Source organism: Hyaena hyaena, unplaced genomic scaffold (genome assembly GCF_003009895.1).
Source record: "Hyaena hyaena isolate Hyena2069 unplaced genomic scaffold, ASM300989v1 scaffold_85, whole genome shotgun sequence".
NCBI classification, from domain to species: Eukaryota; Metazoa; Chordata; class Mammalia; order Carnivora; family Hyaenidae; genus Hyaena; species Hyaena hyaena.
In genome coordinates, this window is record NW_024080717.1 from 17,394 (window position 1) to 25,833 (window position 8,440).

The window sequence follows — 8,440 nt, forward strand, 5'->3', positions numbered from 1 at the left end:
CTTAGTGCCTAATTGACCACCACTGGCAATCTCATAGTCATGGTGTTAATAGGAACCTTAAAACCATGCTGTTCAAAGTGTTCAGTGCACATCTTATTCTACTCGGACGCCCACAGACTTCCCTTGGTCAGGTGTATCATTTTGTCACTCATCAGGTTCACGTGAAAACTGCCAAGCTCTGAAGTTAATCCCTGTAAGAGAAACCTTCCTTTCTTAGAGGGACATTCACAAAAATTCCATGGTTACTTGTGTATCTGTTACCAGTTTGAGTATAAAAATCACATTGTGTCTAAGTATGAAGACAGTTAATACTCATGCTTACCACAGTATTTCAGTTCAAATCAGTTTCTTATCTGTATATGTGCCCTAAAACCAGGTGTTTAGAAGACTTTTGGGAATACCGTTAATTACTTAGATGTCTGAAAGTAACAAAGTCTCCTGGGAGTTTATGTCCCATCACATCATACCGCCATTAGCAAAGACCTTAACAGGATACCTGCAAAAAGTAGAACATACGTGTTGGGGATGCCATCCTTACCTAGATACTGGAGGTCAGATAGTCTATATCATAGTAAGACGCACTTTGTCACTTACTCGGTTACTAGCAATGTCCCAATAATGACCATTGCTATATTCGCTGTGATTTCTTGACTAGAACCTGAGAAAAACACATGCAATGATTGTGTTTAACAACACAATCTATTCTAGGGGCGCCTGCGTGGTTCAGACGGTTAAGCGTCTGACCTTGGCTCACGGTCATGCTCACGGTTTGTGAGTTCGCGCCCCGTGGTGGGCTCTGTGCTGACGGCTCTGAGCCTGGAGCCTGTTTCAGATTCTATGTCTCCCTCTCTCTCTCTGCCACTTCCCCACTCATGCTCTCGCTCTCCCTCAGAAATAAAGTAAACATTAAAAAAATTTAAAAAATAAGAACACAACCAATTGTATCATGACTCCTGCAAGTTAGCCCGGTCACCTGCATTACTGGTAAAGCTTCAACACTACCTCGATCTTGGCAGAACTTCCAAATTGTCACTGTTAGAGACACTGTCATTTCTTCACCAAGTGCCTGTAGAAATCTCCTGGTCCGTAGTCTTTGATATTGAATAGTCGGATAACCTGGACACTTGTTTATCCCTCAGTCTCTTCCACATATAAACATACATTACATCTAAACTCTCAAATGATAAAGGCTCATGCTTACTAGCATCAGTAGGGACAAGGTCATCTCTTTACTGAATAACTATAAAAAAATGGTAACACAAGGTTAGGGACATCACCCTCATTCACCTCAATATCTGAAGACCACCTGATCTTTAAGGTGCTTAAGGCTCCTATCATGACTTACTGTGATCCATGCAAAGTCTCTAATAACGAACACAACGGGGTTCACCATGATCTCTCGAGTCGAACCCGAAAAACACATTGTGACAAATGTTCATCTACGGACACACATCTTCCATACCGACACCCGCAAATAACCTTCTTCACTTCCATTAAGGCAGGATCCATCAACTTAACTGCATGTTTGCAATATTCAAGGGCTAGCCACATTTAGACACATCATTCCCTAACTACACATCTCTAAAATACCATGGTTACAATTGTGTGGCAGAATTCCAGGGTAATTACCTGGATAAATGCAAAGAACTCCATCCTTCCATAGTTAAACACCTATTTTCTGTACCACAGGACAGCAGTATAACATGGTTGGTACAATCGGCAACATATTACGATTGCTTGCTTACCTGAGCACCTGCTGGGAACTCACATGGTAAAACAGGCCAGGACAATCCAGCATCATCCACCCAGATATATAAAGATCAGATGGCCTGGGATGTGCATGTCCTCACTTACCTGCATACCAGAGAGGTCCCCCTGTTCATGACTTCTGGTTCATCATGGGATCTTGACAAGAACCTGAACCACTTTGTGCAGTAGGTATTAAGAGATACAAGGAGCACCGGGTGGCTCAGCTGGTTAAGTGTCCAACTCCAGCTCAGGTCATGAGTCTCGCTGCTTTTGAGTTCAAGGCCCGTGTCGGGCTCTGTGCTGACAGCTCAGAGCCTGATTGAGATTCTGTGTCTGCCTCTCTCTCTGCCCCTCCCCTGCTCATGCTCTGTTTCTCTCTCTCAAAAATAAATGAACATTAAAAAAAACTTTTTAAAGGGATACACCTCTTTTTTTTAACCAGAACATCTGCAAATAACCATGGACACTCTACCGTTACAGTTCCATCAAGTCTACCTGGATACTTGGATTAATACAAGAGCAACACCCCTGTCAGATAACACCATCATTTCACAACAGGACCCTTTTAAAAATCCCCTGGTTACTAACTGGGGACAGAACATCATGTCAATTATCTGGATACACATAATTTCTCAGGGTTAAATATAATTTTTCTCTTCAATATAAAGTGTGAAAAACAATGGTTACCAGAATTGGTTTGGAATCTATCCTTCATTAATTGAACACTTGTTAGAATTATGTTAATGAGAAGTGTTAGCTCTTACCTGTGTATGAAGATCAGATGCTCTGTGCTGTGGTTTAGGCCCACACCACTCACCTTGCTAACAGCAATGCCCACGTTAACTTATCTTTGCTAAGCTCGCAGTGAGGTCTTGACAGGAGTCTGGAAAACATATTGTGAAAAATGTGTTTGGTCCATGAATCATTCTACATCCACACCTCCAAATTCCCTTGGTCATTTGTTTCGTGTCAGGACCCATCGACGTTATCTGGATATTTGCAGAAGTCCAAGGTTAAACCTTAGAAAAAGACATCTTCCATCTTTGGAATGATGCCTGCAGAAGTTCCATGGTCATTAAGGCGTGATGGAGAATATGATAAATTACCTGGATGCCTGCATATCTCTTTACAAATGTTAAATGCATATTAGTTCCCAAGAGAATATAGAGAAATCTCATGCTTACTAGTGTTTTTGTTATTGTTCTCAAACGTTGATTTCTTTACTTCTGAGACAGAGTGTGTGAGCAGGAGAGGGAAAATCCCAAGCAGGCTCCACACTCAGTGCAGAGCCCAACTCGGGGCTTGATCCCAGGGACCATGAGATCACATGACCTGAGCCGAAATTAAGAGTTGGTTGCCTAACCGACTGAGCCATCCAGGTGCCCCACTAATTCGTTATGAACAAATTTCTTAACCGCATACATGCTAAAAGAGAGGTCAATATAAGGGTTTCTACAACAACATCAATTGTCTCAATGTCTCTCATGAGTTAATGTCATATAATACCATACCTGTTCACTAGCAAAGACCTTAACGAGATACTTAGAGAAAACATGGTAACGCAAGGTTATGAGCATCATCCTCACTTACCTGTTCGAAGGTCGGTCTGTATTGTGCTCAGACCCACATTATCACTTACCCGGTTAAGAGCAAAGTCCTGTTAATGTCCACTGACAGTTTAACTATGACCTCTTGACTCAAACCTGAAAAAAAATGTGACAATTGTGTTGAAGGACACAACTACTTCTCCCAGGATGTCTGTAAATAACCCTGGTCACTTCTATCATTAAGGAACATGCAACTACATATAGACACTTACAGTACTCCAAGGTTAATAACCATTATCAGATTAAGAACATCGTCTGGTGACTCAATACCTGCAGAATTCCCAGCATCACCTGTGCTGTGGGACGCCACGATTATTATCTGAATATGTGCAATCCCTCACGCTCAGGGTTAAATACACACTTTCTCTAAAATATAAAACATGAAAACTCATCATTCCTAGAGTGTGAGGACTCTACATCTTCATCCCTGAATAGCATGCAATCAAAATATGGTAAGTATTATTGAAGCCATCATCACTTACCTACGTTTCTGAAGGTCAGGTAGTCTGCTGCGGTTTAGGCCCACCTCATCACTTACTTTGACATGAGCAATGTTCCCATTCATGAACACTGTTAGGGTCATCGTGATTTATTGACAGGAACCTGAAACACCTATTACGAAGTCTGCTTCAAAGGATACCATTTATTCTACTGGGATACCTGCAAATAATCTTGTTTACTTCCATCTTTATGGGACACAGTAACTCTACCGTGATACCAGCAGTATCCCAAGGTCACCATGTTTAGGTAAGACCAACATTTCCTAACTGTGCACCTGCAAAAATCCCATGGTTCCTAGTGTGGTAAGGAACACTGTAATTACCTGTGTATCTGCAATCTCTCTACACTTGGTCGATTATTTAGGGACTCATCAATGAGATCTGGATTTTGCAGAATGCCTAGGTCAAATCCTAGTAAAAGACCTCTTTCTTTCATGGAGGCATACCTGCAGAAATCCCATGTTGATAACACAATGTTTTTGTTTTCATATGAACAATATGAAAAATTAACTGGACTCTTGCATATCTATCACTAGGTGAGTTAAATACCTGTTATCCTTAAATATCTTGTTGTCCTTAAACATGAAATCAGTAAAATTTCTTGTTTACTAGTACTGTTAGGGACAAATTAATTTTTAACTGTATACATGTCTGTAACAATTTGTAACATAAGAGTCGTGACAACAGCATTAATGAGATTCTGCAAATAAGAAGGTCTTCCTGTGAGTAAATAGTATATCATCCCATTCCTGTACACTAGGCAAGATTTTAGATACCTGCAGAAAAAAAACAAAAAACAAGAAACATGGGGACACAAGTGTTAGAGACATGGGAACACAAGTGTTAGGGTCACAATCCTAATTTCCTGGTATCTGATTATTAGTTGGTCTGTTGCATTGTATAATCCATAGTATTACTTACCTGGATACACAAAAAGCTCCATTAATGAACACTTTTACATGCCCCATGATCTCTACACTGGCACCGAAAACAAAAACAAAAACAGCAACCAACCAAACAAAAAATCCACATGGCAAGGGTGTTTAAGGACACAACAGAAATAACCTTGGTCACTTCCACTATTAGGCAACTATCAGCACGACTTAGCTCTTGGCAGAACACTAAGTCAACAGCATTCTTAAGACACATCATCATCTCTTGACTGAGCACCTCTAAAAATCTCATGGTTGATACTGTGGTGAGAAACAGCCAAATATTTCATTTGGATTTATGTGATACTCCTGTATAACTAAGGTTAAACACATATTGTAATGAGAATTCTAAACACTGAGGAGTAATGCTTACTAGCATTGGTTGGGACATTACATTTCCTACCTGAATACATGCAAAAAATAAATAAATAACACACATTTTAGAGTCACTGTCCTTACTTACGTAGATAACTAAAGATCTGATCTGTAGTGTGCTTAAGGCCTGTATTGTCACTTACCTGGACACCAACAAAATCTCTATAAGCAACCTTGGGTGAAATTCATCATGTTTTCTTGATTGGAACCTGAATAACACATTGTTACAGTGGCTTCTACCTGTTCATCTTTTCCCTCCTAGATATCTGAAATTAATTTGGTGACTTCGTTCGCTGCAGGATCCATCAATTCTACCTGGATACTTGATTTATTCCACTGTCTACACCTTTGTTAGCAACAATCTCTTTGTTAACTGCACACCTGCAAAAATCCCATGGTTACTCTCACGGTGGGCAACACATTGTACGTACTTGGATGCAGCAATCCCTGAACACTCTGATACACCTCTCTAACAAGAAAATTATAATCTCATGCTTATTAATATTATTAGGGCCAAGTTCATTTCTTACCTACATATGTGTCAAAAGACATCAGTATAGAAGTTGTTGACACCATTACTAATTACCTGGATATCGGAAAATAAGAAGGTCTCTAATGGGTACATGTCATGTTATCTCTTACCTTATACTAGCATAGCTCTTACGTGATGCCTGAAAAAAAACAAAATAAAACATGGTAACACGAGTGTTAGGGGCAGCATCACTGACCCAGATTTGTGAAGATCAGCTGGTCTGTAGGGTGGAGGATGCACATCATCACTTATCTGAATATTAGCAAAGTCCCAGGTTCAAGACCATTATTAGTTACTCCATGATCTCTTGACAGGAAATTGAAAAACACATTATGAAACACGTGTGAAACAAGACTTTCTACCAGATGTGCAAACAACCTTGGTGACCTCTATCATTATAGGACTTAGAAAACCTACCTGATACTGGTAGTATTCCAATGTCAACACCATTGTCATACAAAACCATTATTTCTTGACTAGACACTTCCAAACATCTCCTGGTTTGTACTGTGGTGAGGAACACCATGATGGTTACCTAGATATGGCAATTCCTCAACACCCACAAGGTTAAACATCCATTTTCTCAACCACCTAGGAACTAAGAACTCGTGATTTCTAATATTTGTAAGGATTCTATCATTTCTTACCTCAATACCTGCAAAACAAACAACAGTAACAACAATAGTTAGGTGAGTCATCACATACCCGTCCCCCCCCACCACTCCTTTGTTATTGCCTACTTTGTTTTGTCCATCCATTTGTGTCAGATGTTTAGTTTATGAGGTTGGGTGTTCTCTATATGTATACTTTGCTTTGAGAAGTGTACTTAAGACACAATTTTGGGGGGCACCTGGGTGGCTCAGGTCGTGAATCTTGCGGTTCATGGGTTTGAGCCCCGCCTCAGCCTGCCTTGGATCCTGTATCCCCCTCTCTGGGCCCCTCCCGCACTTGTACACATGCACATGTGCGCTCTCTCTCTCTCTCTCTCTCAAACATAAACATTAAAAAAGACACACACAAATTTCTATTGTTTAAAGCTACATTCGTACCAAAATAATTTTGGGTAACTTTTGATGTTCTATCTCTGGACAAAGCTAACAGCAATTTTTAAGTTTATTTTTATTTTATTATTTTTTTATAGTTTATGGTCAAGTTGGTTTCCATATAACACCCAGTGCTCATCCCAACAAGTGCCCCCCTCCGTGCCCCTCACCCATTTTCTCCGTCTCCCCCACCCCCAGCAACCCTCAGTTTGTCCTCAGTATTTAAGAGTCTCTTATGGTTCGCCTCCCTCCCTCTCCTTAATTATTTTCTCCCCTTCCTCTCCCCCATGGTCGTCCGTTAAGTTTCTCCTGTTCCACATATGAGTGAAAATACATGGCATCTGTCCTTCTCTGCCTGACTTATTTCACTCATTATAGCACCCTCGAGTTCCATCCACGTTGCAACAAACAATAGCAGTTTTTTCAACAGCACCTTGTCTGAACAGGACTTTCAAGAAATGCATAGATTGAAAAAACATATTTGAACCCTCAATTGCTTTAATTGCAACGTTAAAACATTTGACTTCGGGGCGCCTCGGTGGTTCAGTCGGTTTAGCATCTGACTCTTGATCTCAGCTCAGGTCGTGATCGCACGGTTTGTGAGTTGGAGCCTCGCATCAGGCTCTGCACTGACAGTGCGGAGCCTGCTTAGGATTCTCTGTCTCTGTGCCCCTCCCCCGCCTGCCTCTCTCTCTCTCTCTCTCTCTCTCTCTCTCAAAAATAAACACACATTTTTAAAAAATAAAACATTTTCTTTGGTCTGTGCACTGACAGTGCGGAGCCTGCTTAGGATTCTCTGTCTCTGTGCCCCTCCCCCGCCTGTCTCTCTCTCTCTCTCTCTCTCTCTCTCAAAAATAAACACACATTTTTAAAAAATAAAACATTTTCTTTGATTTGAAAAAAAAAAAAAAGATTTGATGATTCCCATCAGTGTACTATTTGATTTCTCACTGTGCAGGCTGATTGGTCAGACCATATGTCTTGTTCACTGGTCTTTATAATTTTTGTGCAGTCACTAAAGGCAAAGGGCTAAGTGCACTATGGTGTAAAGAGATCACACATGACTACCCTAAGGCACTTCATCAAATCCTATGTGGGGATTTATCATCGCTTGCATGATTTCACAAAACAAATACCTCATGTCAGATACTAGATACACATCTGTTATTTTTACCGAACCGTGTTTAGATAGAGACGGAATAAACAGAGGGTACAGGGCACCTGGGCACTCGGCGGCCACTAACAGCTTCGATTTCCTGGGTGATCACCGGAGACTCTTCAGCACACCCTGACAGGAGACCAGATAGATGCGATTATCCTCGACCTGCATTTAAAAACCCGAGCGTGACAGTCCTACCTCTGAGCTGGCATTTACATCCTCAATCGCCTAGTAACCCTGTTATCTTGCTCCCCGCCTCCAGTTATTATCCGAGTAGTTGAGTCACTTGTGCGGCCTTCTGGTCAGAACTGATGCGCATGTTCCCCTAAACCCAGGCGAGAGACCCTTCCTCACCTGTGATCCGAGTGGGGAAGGAGCGCGCATTGATTGACGTGCCTGTGGGCGCCAGCAATCGAGAAAATCTAACTCATGTTCGCAGCTGCCCCGTTACGGTGAGCTGCGTGGGCTAACTGGACATGTTAATTTGTGTCAAGCTTTTAGCCCCACGCTTCACAGTATCCAGGTAAGCAGTTGAGCCTACAT